At 37.8% G+C, this 13,074-nt stretch overlaps 1 protein-coding gene and 1 long non-coding RNA gene across 3 annotated transcripts in view; one reads left to right on the top strand and one right to left on the bottom strand.

Annotated features, from left to right (window-relative positions):
* LOC113600227 (uncharacterized) overlaps positions 1-8,529 on the bottom strand; it is a 28,335-nt gene extending 19,806 nt beyond the window's left edge. The window contains exon 1 of the long non-coding RNA XR_008292021.1: positions 8,229-8,529. This is a non-coding gene — a long non-coding RNA (uncharacterized LOC113600227). The remainder of the gene's footprint in view (positions 1-8,228) is intronic.
* The window catches only part of HTR7 (5-hydroxytryptamine receptor 7), a 117,107-nt gene extending 104,234 nt beyond the window's left edge, over positions 1-12,873 (top strand). The window contains exons 10-13 of one of the 2 annotated variants that reach the window (XM_053206987.1): positions 8,409-8,639; positions 8,753-8,898; positions 11,629-11,770; positions 12,384-12,873. The gene's annotated coding sequence lies outside the window, so the exon portion shown is untranslated. Of the gene's footprint in view, positions 1-4,645; positions 5,401-8,408; positions 8,640-8,752; positions 8,899-11,628; positions 11,771-12,383 lie in introns of those variants that run through there. The other variant, XM_053206988.1, reaches the window with a different exon arrangement.
* Positions 12,874-13,074: the final 201 nt, after the last annotated feature.

The raw sequence follows: 13,074 nt of genomic DNA, 5'->3' as shown, positions 1-13,074 counted from the left end.
TTTTTAACATTCAGGCAATATCCATTTAATCCTACATCAAGCTTTTCAAAAAAATCTTAAATAGATTTGGAATCAGACATGTTTTGGGTAGCTAAGCAAGAATAATATGTGAGTTTATTTAGTAATGTCAAATGGGCCTTGCAGTCTAGAATGAATTGCACTTATTCATGATCTGTTATCCTTTCAGTATTTCATTCAGTTCTATCTCCTAATGTTTTGTCTAGGATGGCTTTGATCAACATAAGTGAGTTTGGTTAGTAGCTTTCTTCTTGTTAAGGTTTGACAATAATGCCATGTTGCTTCTAACATGTATTTGGAATGTATCTTTTTTCTTTAAACTGTTTCAGGGCTCAGTAGAGAAGTTTATTCCATATAGTTTTTAAAGATTTGCTCACATGATTATACCAGGTGACTTAAAAAAAAAAAAAAAGCTTTTTCAGTTTCTTCTGACTTTGGTTTCAAGGTAAGAAGGACTTTCCAATTTAATGTTATTAAAAGTGTTTGGTCACGCTTTTGTATTACCTGTTAAAAAATTCTATCTATAGTTAATTTTGTGCTTGTTCTTCTTGAAATAGATATCATATTTTGGGTTAAATACTAATTAAATATTTTATGAATATTTTGGTAAAGAATGTATTTTTCAAGCAGCTCAACAAGTCTCGCAACAACAACAACAAATATTTGGCTGAGTTGGCCGTACCTGAGTTAAATTTTAACCGATGACAGTTACTCTAATGTCACAGTTGAATATTATTGTCTAAGAATTGCCCTATGTATGCCAGGCTCAAAAAAAAACTTTTCCTCCTTAGGGAAATTATTTAAAAAAATTTTTTTAATGTTTATTTATTTTTGATGAAGAGAGAGCACAAGCAGGGGAGAGGCAGAGAGAGAGAGAGAGAGAGGGACAGAGAATCTCAAGTGGGCTCTGTGCTGACAGCAGAGCCCAGTGTAGGGCTCAAATCCATGAACCACAAGATCATGACCTGAGCTGAAGTCAGATGCTGAAGATTAAGCAGATTAAGGGGCACCTGGGTGGCTCAGTTAGTTAAATGTCTGACTTCGGCTCAGGTCATGATCTCGCGGTTCGTGAGTTTGAGTCCCGCATCGGGCTCTGTGCTGGCAGCTTGGAGCCTGGAGCCTGCTTCGGATTCTGTGTCTCCCTCTCTCTCTGGCCCTTCCTCTCTCTCTCTCTCTCTCTCTCTCTCTCTCTCTCTCTCTCAAAAATAAACAAACATTAGAAAAGTTTTTTTTTAAGATTAACAGATTAAGACTAAAATGAATGCTGGGCAGGCAAAAGGAACAAAAACTGATTCCACTTCACTTTTCACACTTGGCATTTGAAAAGCACAGGGAGGACATTACGGAGACCACTGCGGTTCCTCTTGTCTCCCATCTGTTCCTCTTCCACAGCTACTCCCACATCTTATCCTCAAATTCTCAGAAGATTCTTCTTCCGGTCCTAGACCACACACCTCTTACTCTTCAACTTCAACTTCACCTCTTTCCTTCCAAATCTACATCACAAAATCTCCAAGCATCATTAGGCAAAGCCGGACTCCCTCTGAGGGTGGGAGATAGAGACTAAAAAAGCTGTCAGCAAAGGGGAAATAGTGGGAAAATTCATACATTAATAATGTAATACTTAAGGCAGTGTAAATTTGGAAACGACCTAAACATGAAACAATTGGAAAATGGTTAAATAAATTATGGCATATGTGGTACTGGCTGTATGAACAAGATATAGTCCCTTTGTTCATGAAGTTTATAGTCTAATAGAAATATTTTATAGCCATCAGCAACAAACATGTTTTGGAAATAAATTTAATAATGTGACAAGAAAACTCATGGTATAATTTTGAGTGCAAAACTCCAGGTAAGAAGCTGCATATATAGTAATAAAATCCCAGTTTAAAAAACTGATATATGTAAGTCCTTGCATACATATGTGTATGTACATATATATGTGTTTATATCAAACTGTTAAAAGTGATTATCTCTGGATATTATTACAGGCGATTCTTGTTGCCTTTTTTTATACTCTTCTGTATGTTCAAAATGTTAAAGATAAGTATATTTTAATAGTAAATGGGTTTACAAATTATTGTTGTTCTCTCCTTATCATTGCCTGTGTTTTCCAAATGTTCATAGAACGTATAAGTGGAAAAAAAGCAGCAATCAATTCACAGTATTTGATACGACTGTGTACTGAGATACAGAAGTGGCTTCCTGATTTAGTAGACTTTTGCCTCCAGTAGCTCTATAGACCTGAATAATATATCTCTCAGTGTGTGTGTCTGTAATCTATTACGTATTATATATATTATATTATATATTATATTATTAATTATAACAATTATAATATATTATATAATATATATTATATATATAATGCATTCTATATCCAATTAGATTATATATATATAATGTATTATATATGTAATGTATATAATATAATGTATTATATACATATATATGTATATAATACATTATATATATATATATATATATATATATATATATAATCTAATTGGATTTTTACAAGAGTGGAGTATTCCCAAAGCACAAACAATTCACGTGCATATGCTTTCGCGTGCATATATATATATATAATGTATTATATACATATATGTGTTTATAATACATTATATTATATACATTACATATATAATACATTATATATATATATATATATATATATATATATATATATATATATATATATAAAATCTAATTGGATTTTTACAAGAGTGGAGTATTCCCAAAGCACAAACAATTCGTGTGCATATGCTTTCTTTAACTATGTCACCATGGACTCTAATGAGATCAAGCTTATTTGCCCTTCAAACTACAAGCACTAGAATTTCATCAGATGGCTTTTAAGTAAGCAAATTCATATCCTTAAAATATGGACATGTAACAATGAATAGCACTGAACAGTTCTGTTCACATTTATGTAGAAATTTTGCTATGCTTTCCTCTTGCCAGTGTAGAAATCTATAGAGGTATTAAAATGCAATTTACATTATGCTTAAAGAAAGTGACTTTGCCTAATACAATACAAAGCCATTGAATGCTAACCCCATGACATGTACGCTTCCTTGAACCACCAAATACCATTGAGAGGAGCGAGTGAATTATCGTAGGTGATTTTAATTTAGATTACTAAAACATTTCCATAGACATAGAAGTCTGGGTTGATTAAACTTTAAACTTATCTGATTATAGCACTTATTATATTATGGTTGAAGTTACAGGAAAGTACTTCAATTGATTGGATAATTATGAATAAATAGGGAAGGATATGACTTTTAAAATTTGTTTCAATTATTTAAGTGATTGCTATACGAAGGAAATTAAGAAACTGAAATGGTCTTGACACTGTATCAAATTGCCAGACAGAAACTCTGAAGATGAATAACTTCATGGTGTCTATCGTACCATCAATTTAGAAATAGTTACTTTAAGAGATAAAAAGATAAGGGTAAAAACATGAAAATTCAACTAATTGAAGTATTTCACCAATTGAATGTTATTGGCAATCTGTCTCTAGCTCATTTCCTCAGTTGATTTCAGAGAAGTCTCCCTACAAAAGTGTCATTAGATGTGCTATACAGATCTCAGAAAAAGAACCGTGAACATTTTTATTGGTTCATTTGGTCTCAGATTTGTGATTCCCATTGACAGAGGGGATCTTGTGTTATAATTTAAATACTTATAAGATGTTATTCTGAGGAATCTTTTCTTTTGCTGAAGATGGTGGAGGCTGGGAGTAATTGCATAACTGCCCAAGGCCATGTACCTAGAAGTGGGCAGGAGCAAGTCAAAGGCTGCTTCTTAGATAATAAAGCCCAAACTTCCTCTCAGCTCCCAGGATGCAGGCTGCCATGTCCCATTGCATCAGACCTTGACCAATTCAGAGGACTTTTTTCAGGTTCATCAGATCTTTCTTGTCACGTGACTATAGATGACTACATCTCTCATTAGAGTGGTACATTTGTTACAACTGAACCGAAATTGATAAATTATTATTAACCCAAGTCCGTAGTTTACATGAGAGTTCACTCTATGTGTTATACATTCTATGGGTTTGACAAATGTGTAATGACATGTATCCACCAATTTAGTGTCCTACAGAATAGTTTCGCTGCTCTAAAAATTCTCAGTGCTGCACCTGTTCACCCCTCCCTCCCCAGGCCCCTGGAAGCCACTGATCACTTTGCTGTCTCCATCATTTTGCCTTCACCAGAATGTCATATAGCTGGAATCATGCAGTATGCAGCCTTTGAGACTGGCTTTTTTCACTTAACAACATGCATGTAAGGATCTTCCATGTCTTTACAGGGCTTGATAGCTCATTTATTTTTAGCACTGAATAATATTCCACTGTCTGGATGGACCACAGTTTATCCTTTCACCTATGGAAGGACATCTTGGTTGCTTCTAGGTTTGAGCAGTTATGAATAAAGCTGCTATAAACATCCATGTGCAAGTTTTTGTGTGAACAGAACCACACAAAAGTTTTCCATTCCTTTGGGTAAATACCAAAGTGTGCAATTGCTGAATCATTTATAGGGATGTTTTTAGTTTTGTAAGAAACAGCTAAATTGTCTTCCAAAGTGACTGTATCATTTTGCATTACCACTAGCAATGAATGAGAGTACCTGTTGCCCCACATCCTTGTCAGCATTTGGTGTTGTCAGTGTTCTGGATTTTGGCCACTCTAACAGGTGTGTAGTGATATCTCATTGTTGTTTTGTTTTTCCCTAATGACATATGATGTGGGGCATCATTTCATATGCTTGTTTGTCATTTGTATGTCTTCTTAGACAAGGTGAAGTATTGGGGTCTTTGGCCCATTTTTTAATTGTGTTGTTTGTTTTCTTATTGTGCGCAATCTAATGTAGTCTTTAATCTTTATTAATAAAATCTTTTCCCTTGTTTCTTTTGTAACTCCCCCCCCCCTGCCTTTTCAAATAAATTACTAGATTTGTTTTGCTAATACATTGTGTAAGGTTTCTTGCATTTATGTTCATGAGTGAGGTTTGGCTTGTAACTTTCTTTTCTTACAATGTTTTTATCAAGCTTTGATAACGAAGTTATTACGGCCTCATAAACCATGTTGGATAGTATTCACTCTTAGTATATCCTTTGGTAATATTTTCCTGTAAAGTCAACTTTCTTGAGACTATGATTTTTTTCTTTTTGGTATAGGTTTTTAATTACAGACTCAGACTCTCAAATTGTTGTAGACTTTTCAGATTTATTATTTCTTCTGTATCAGTTTTTATAAGATTTATTTTTCTAGGAATTTATGTATTTCATCTCTTCTTTTTTCTTTGGCTAATATCTCTAGGAATTGATAAGTTTTATTAGCTTTTTTTCAGCACACAAGTTTTGGCTTAGTTAATATTTTCTACTGTAAGTATTATTTCTGGTACGTTAATTTCTTCTTTTCATTATCTTACATTTTCTGCTTTATTTTATTTATTTTTAAAGTTTGTTTTGAGAGGGAGAGAGAGCAAGTGTGAGCAGGGGTGGGGCAGAGAGAGAGAGAGAGAGAAGGAGAGAGAAAATCTCAAGCAGGCTCTACACTGTCAGCACAGAGCCTGATGGGGCAGGGCTTGAGCTCACGAACCATGAGATCATGACCTGAACCGAAATCAAGAGTCAGATGCTTAACCGACTAAGCCACCCAGGTGCGCTTCTGCTTTATTTTTATTCGTTATGTTTTTATACTTTCTTGAGATGGATGTTTATCTCACTGATTTATAGTCTTCTTTTCTGATACTTACTCTAAAGTTACAAATTTATCTCCAGTTGTGTTCTATGAGTTTTGACATGCCATTTTTTGTTAATTGAAGTATAGTTGACACATAATGATACATTAGTTTCAGGTGTACAACAAGTAATTAGACAAGTTTATGCATGATGCTGTGTTCGGCACAAGTGTAGCTACAATCTGGCACCTTACAACACTATACTGTTGACTGTATTTCCTAGGATGTATCTTTCATTCCATGACCAGAACCCTTACCTCCCACTCCCCTTTGAACATTTTGTCCATCCTCTCACACCCCTGCCCTCTTGCAGCTATTAGTTTGTTCTCTTGTTCCACCCAGTTATGGGTCTGCTTCTGTTTTGTTTGTTTGTATTTATTTATTTATTTATTTAAATTTATTTATTTATTTTGAGAGAGACAGAGACAGTGTGAGTGGGGAGGGGCAGAGAGAAAGGGAGACGGAGAATCCTGCAGACTCTGTGCTGCCAGATTAGAGAGCAATGTGGGGCCCAAACCCACGAAACCGTGAGATCATGACCTGAGCGGAAACCCAGAGTCAGAAGCTTAACTGACTGATCCACCCAGGTGGCCTGTCTAGTTTTTAGATTCCACATGTAAGTAAAATCATATGGTATTTGTCTTTCTCTGTCTGGCTTATTTTACTTAGTATAATACCCTCTAGGTTCATCCATGTCATCATAAATGGCAAGATCTCATTCTTTCTTATGGCTGAATAATATTCCATTATGTGTGTGTGTGTGTGTGTGTGTGTGTGTGTGTGTGTATATATATATATGTATATATATATATATATATATATGTATATATATATACCACATCTTTATCCATTCATCTATTGATGGACACTTTGATTGCTTCTGTATCTTGGAATTCTAAGGGACCCTTTTCCCCAACATCTTCCACAGCCAAGGTCAAGAGAGTCATGTATTCCTATTTCCCAAGGGTGAAAATCCTTGGTAGGGGGAGGAGTTTCAGATTCAATTTGAGTCTCTGCCATCTTACCTTGTTTTCACAGATTTGTTTCCAGTCTTCCTTAGGCCTGTGAAATCCTAGGCTCTACACCTCCTGGAGTAATGGTAGGCTAATGTCTGCTTTTGGCTCTTACACAGTTCTTTCCCTACCAACTCAGCCGTGAATTAAAAAGAATTTAAAAAGATTTCATGCAGAATTTTAAGTTTTAGGGCTGTTACAGGAGCAGTTTCTATAAAAGTCTAGTCCGCCATGTTGCTGGCAGAAGTCTCCCCCTTGTCATTCTATAATTTGTGATTCTAAGATGACTTGATTAGTGACTATTATATTATGATTACATTTGTTACACACCAGCCGTTCCCTATCTGCATGTTCCTAGGTCTACACGAGTCCACTAGATTTTGAGTAAAAGAAGGGGAAATTCAGCCATTAATCTGGAATTTCAGTACATTGTTAACATCAAACATTTAGATAATTATTAGATATGTCATCATTTAGATGTGCCATGTTGTTTAGACACAACGATTTTTATGTCCTGACTTGCCACTTTTGTTTTAGATTTAAAAATAACTCATCCATTTTGGTTTTGGCTCATCTTGTCCTCTCACTGCTGCTCTATCTTTTGTTTAAAAATACCAACTGCATTTTAAAAATAGGAGGCATTATTTTAGAACTAGAGGTTAGTATAAGAGTACAGTTAAGCTGTGGTGGCATATAATTCTGATTATAATTAATTCCCTTCTTGGCATATTCTCTTGAGGATGGGATGACCTAGCAGAAGGCATTAGTACCACCAGTTACACTGATACACTACTGAAATGTTTATTTTGGAGCATTAGGAAAAAACTTGGAAACCAAAGAGTAATTTACGATTGTTAGGGAGTTCACTGAGCCATTTCAGTTATAATTTATTAATCCCATTTTACCCACAAGGAGTTTTAATCAGATGATTTACCAATATATTGAGAAGTGCCACAAACTAGGAGAAAAATAGAAGCAAACATATTAGTTCTTATGAATAAACCAAGCTTCTTCCTCGAATTTTCTTCAGACAGTTTCTAAATAAAGAGATGTGCCAAGTTTACAGTAGAGGGGCCATTGCATTTATTGTTCCATTGTTCTACAAGTTGAAATCAAATTGAAACATGTTCTGTAATGTCTCTCTGAAGTCAACAAGGCACAATGAGCACTAGAAACAATTTGTTATTGTTCTAAGCTCTCGTTGGTGTCCACAAATAACCTTATGTGAAAATGACACACAACAATAATTCACCTGAAGAGGGTGGTTAGGGTTTGGGGATTGACTTCAGGAATAAAGATAGATTTGGTCCATACTACCTACACCCCACCAGTTGAGCTAGCCCAACACCTCATCTGATGACAATAATAAGAGGAATAATAATTCAACAAGCTGATGTTGCTGTAGTGTTTTATAATTTACAAAGAGGTTTTTATTTACCTTATTCAGATTCTCCCACGAGCCCCTTGAGGTTGACGAGGCCATGATTATAAATTCCTCCTGTCACAAACGAGGAAACCAAGGCTTAGAGAGATTGCACGGCACAGCTGAGACTGAATTTCAAATGTCTTGATTCTCTGCAGAGTGACCTGTCCCCATTCCAATCTGGTCATTTGGCAGAACTCTTGTTGCTGCGGGAGAAGAGTCCAAACAAAACAGAGGATGGATCCTGTCCACATGCCCTTGACATGTTCTGGGACATGATTCCCTGACACTCTCATGTTATGAATTTCCTGAGGACTCTTCTGTGATGACCTCTGTGTGCTTAACCAATATCGTAAGCATCAATTATTTTGGAATAAAACAAAATAAAATCAACCACATAAAAAAACTTTTATCAGAAAGCATTTGGTGAGTACAATGAAGGGAGGGATTGGAAAAGTGAGAAGTGTGATGCTTTGAGAGTTTTATCTTTGTCTTTTCCTGTTATTAATCAAGTTAATCTTGTTTCCTTGCTTCTCAAGGTACAGAGTTTGCTGGAAAATTCCTCATGTTTCATGTCTCCTTTTTTTGATCCCATTTTTGATTGACAGTGGATGGAGGTGGTCAATATACCAGAGCGCCATGAAGTGACAAAGCGCATTTCTTGAAGAAACCTCAGCAGAGTGATGTGAGTGTTTGACAGCTTTTCTTTCACTTGTATGAAGACTGTAAGCTACTTTTCTAAGCCCTCTCCCAGTTTTGACATGCAGGCTCCTGTCCAAGTGTAGACCAGCTTCCTGAAATATTAATTTAGAAATTGTCCAGTAGAGAGATTCAGAATGGCAATAGAAGACAGCATTCTGAGATTCATCAGACTGTTGATTTAGCGTGTTTGGACCTAAAGTTTCTAGTTTCACTGAATTTTATTGTTGTATTTGGAGGCTTTTCTTTTTCAACTGCCATATCCAACCTGTCAGAAGCCCTGTATGGCCCACCATTTCATCATGTGTCTCCCTTCCTCTCTCTGTGATTCCACTACCGTTGCCTCGTCCAGGCTTGTGCACTTCTCAAATACATCAGTCCATCAACTTTCTTACTGGTCTCTCTGCCTCCATTTTGGTCCCCACCCACACTCACTCTTCATGGTGCTATCTGAGTGGGATTGTTATAAAAGACATTTCTAATCATGATGCTCCTTATTTTGACTCTTCCGCTGTTGTCTTATAATTTTAACTAGTTTAGCTCAGAAGACTTTCTAGATGTTGACTCTTCCCTCTTCTATAGCCGTGTTTTTCACTCAAGTACCCTTTGTGTAGCCAAACGAAACCACATGCAGTTGTCTGAAGGTGCCATGGTATCCCAGAGAAGTTACTTTAATCCTCTGTCAGGGATAACCCTACTGCACACCCAGGTGCTGAACTGATTCCAGAAGGTTTAGGCAGTCAAGGATGATGCGGCAGTACCGGCCTGACAGCTGGCTCAGCTCCTGCCTGCTTGTGCAGAGCGGCTGCCCATATGATAGAATTCAGGGACAAGCAGCTTCCCTCTCCTCTTCCTTCTCTACATGCCTGCAACTGTGCTGCAAATACAATATTTCCCGGTGATGGTCCTTGTCCTATTAAGATTTTGGCTTCCAATGTCAAATACAACGAAAGTATAAGTGGTCATAACGATGTTTAAATCCATTCTTTAGAAAACTGAACCAGGGGCACCTGGGTGGCTCAGTTGGATGAACGTCCGACTTTGGCTCAGGTCATGAACTCACAGCTTGTGAGTTCAAGCCCCACATCGGGCTTCATGTGGACAGCTCAGAGCCTGGAGCCTGCTTTGGATTCTGTGTCTCCCTCTCTCTGCCCCTCCCCCACTTGTGCTCTGTCTCTCTGTCTCTCTCTCAAAAATAAATAAACATTAAAAAAAAATTAAAAACAAAAAAGAAAAGAAAACTGATGCAGAGGCTCCTTTTAAAAAGTTATTTCCCTAAGGGGCACCTGGGTGGCTCAGTCAGGTAAGCGTTCGACTCTTGATTTCAGTTCAGGTAATGATCTCACAGTTCTGTGGGTTTGAGTCCCACATTGGGCTCTGCGCTGATGGCATGGAGCCTGCTTGGGATTCTCTCCCTCTCTCTCTGCCCCTTCCCTGCTCACTCTCTCTCTTTCAAAAGAAAAAAAAAAAAAGGTTGTTTCCCTAAGACCACACAGTGGGCTGGAACCCAGGGGTCTTGGCCTTCCGTTCTGATGCTTCCTGTGCCGTGATTCTGCTGCCGGTTAAAGAGGTCATTCTCAGTTCTACGTGTGTAGGATGGCCTGGCATAATGGCTGTGGTGTAGATTCCTGGGCCCTGCCTTCTAGAGCCCTAGAGTTACTAGGTCTCTGTGGACTTGGGAGTCTCCATCTTATGCCATCCCCTGGGGCATTCAGATGCAGGACAGAGATGAAAGGCTAAGCTCATTAGAGTGAAGATAGTTCCTTTCTCAGGGGATTTGTGTCTGTTGGGTAACCTAGGTCTGCCAGTTAGGCTTGTATGAAAGCTAAATATTTGAGAGGGGCAGGGATGTAATCTGCTGCCTTATATATGCTTCTTATATAAAATGTTACTTATTTCTGGGGCACCTGGGTGGCTCAGTTAGTTAGGCGTCCAACTCTTGTTTTCGGCTTAGCTGATGATCTCATGGTCTCGTGAGTTCAAGCCCTGTGTTGGGCTTTGTGCTGACAGTGTGGAGCCTACTTGGGATTCTCTGTCTCACTGTCTCTGTCTTTCTTAAAATGCATAAATAAATAAAAACTTCTTTAAAAATGTTATTTATTTTTGAAAAGAACAGCATTAGGCTCTTGAAATTTACCCTCTACTTAGAAACAGTAACTGCCATCAGTGGATATAAGAGGAATAACAGACAAATGTCTGGGGGCGATGTGCACTCAGGGCTCATCAATTCTCCGTCTACCACAGGGCCCCGCTGTCATGCATGGCTCTTGGACTTTCACTCAGAACCAGTCCCAGTTAGTCACAGTATGGGGAACAGTTGTTGGCCACTTTCCAAGCCTCTGTGGTTTGGGCTATTTGTAGCTTGTCCCTCGATTTCCTGGCATTTTGTCCACAAAGTGTGTAACAGAAGGGAGTGGCATCTTAATCCTTGGCACAGGTTTTATAACCTTCTACAGAATTTCCCCACACTGAAAAAAATGGTTCCACGGTTCCTCTTTCTTCTAACTAAAGGTTTTGTTTTGTTTTAAGGAGACTGGACTGTTTTCTTCTAACTATATAAAAATTTCAAATTAAGTAGAAAACGTTCTTGAAAGCACTATTTATAGACTAGAGGGAGCCCCTTAGGGGCAGGATTTGATACTACTCATCTTGTCCCCTTGGGATCAACACTGAGCACGTGTTTAGTGAGTCTTAGTGGTGTGGTTTTTCCTTGCAGGGGTGATCATTTGGTTCGATAATACCAAAGGCTGGATGAATTTACCCGGAGAGGACCGTAATGAAAATCTGAAATAACCTTTATAATTTTCAAGTGAGGAAATGAAGGCCAAACATGAGAGGCTACAATAAGAGTATACTGGGTACGTATGAATCCAGGGGGCTCTGGATAGGAAGAAAGGAAATGGGTTACATTTCAAGGCATTTATGATTCTCTGATTAACCAGCCTCCCAGGCTTGCCTCCATGGGGTCCATAGGCCCCTAAGACACTGACACATCACCAGACAGACTGATTGTAAGATTCTCTAGGGTTTTAAAGCCAGGTGATCTAACAGCTTTCTGAGCACTTTCATTTGATCTCCTGTTTGTTTCACAACAGGAGATGTAGAGGTATCTATGAGAAGGGGAGGGCCTTTGATTTTGAAGGGCCGCATTCCTGGGCACAGTCATGGCTTACTTCTTTTGAAGAGAGGAGGTTAGGGTTTTAGTAATAGTGGAATCATTTCTCCTTGACAGAGAAGGAGCTTCATTTCAGTTTAGCCTGGGTCTTAGTGATAATGAGTGTGTGTGTGTGTGTGTGTGTGTGTGTGTGTGTGTGTGTGTTTGTGTGTACAGTAGATATATGTATATATATGTACACTAGGTGTATGTTATATGTATATTATATGCATATTATATGTATATTCTATGTATATGTATATGTATATGTATATTATATGTATATATATGCTAACAGTGTCTATCTGTCCCTGAAGTTGTGGATGTTTCCTGATTTTATGGCATTAGTGTCTCCTGGCATCTCAGTGGAGGACACCTCACTTTAGATTTCAATCCAATGGAATCTGGACTCTCTCTGATCCCTCAGTGACTCTTCAGGCAAGGACACTGGTGGGGAAGGTGGATTGGAAACCAATGGAGACTTAGATGGGAATCCCTTATTAAGTATGCTAAAAAGATAATTTTTGACATTCCACTCTTATAACATTTTATCTCTGTATTAAAAGAACAGGGTAAACTAAGTCTGTGATAGCCTTTAACACCTTTTTCCTTTTCCCTCACTTTCCTTCTTATTTAAAATTAAATCTTTCTAGGGACTGGACACTAAGAGCTGACTTATCTGTGCAGTGTCACAGTGTTTCTGGACTGTTCCTATTTCCTAATCACAGTCCCTCAACTTTCCCAAGGTTTATTCCCACTTCAGCTTCAGTCTCTGCTTAACCCTCTACTCCTTAAAAATAAGGCCTTCCCAGGCTCTTCTTCATAACCTAACAATCCCTTATCTCCCCTTTCTCAACATCCTAGTCTCATTTCCTGCATGTTTTTTTGTATCACCACTCTCTTTGTTGGTTCACTTTGTTTAGCTAGAAATTGAGCTAAGGATAGGGATTTTTATGTGTTTTGTTTATGTGCTGTGTCCTTAGCACCCTGAAGACTATCTGATGCACA

This window comes from Acinonyx jubatus, chromosome D2 (genome assembly GCF_027475565.1).
Source record: "Acinonyx jubatus isolate Ajub_Pintada_27869175 chromosome D2, VMU_Ajub_asm_v1.0, whole genome shotgun sequence".
NCBI lineage: Eukaryota > Metazoa > Chordata > Mammalia > Carnivora > Felidae > Acinonyx > Acinonyx jubatus.
Note: the sequence above shows the minus strand (reverse complement) of the source record. Positions and strands in the feature narration are given on the sequence as shown.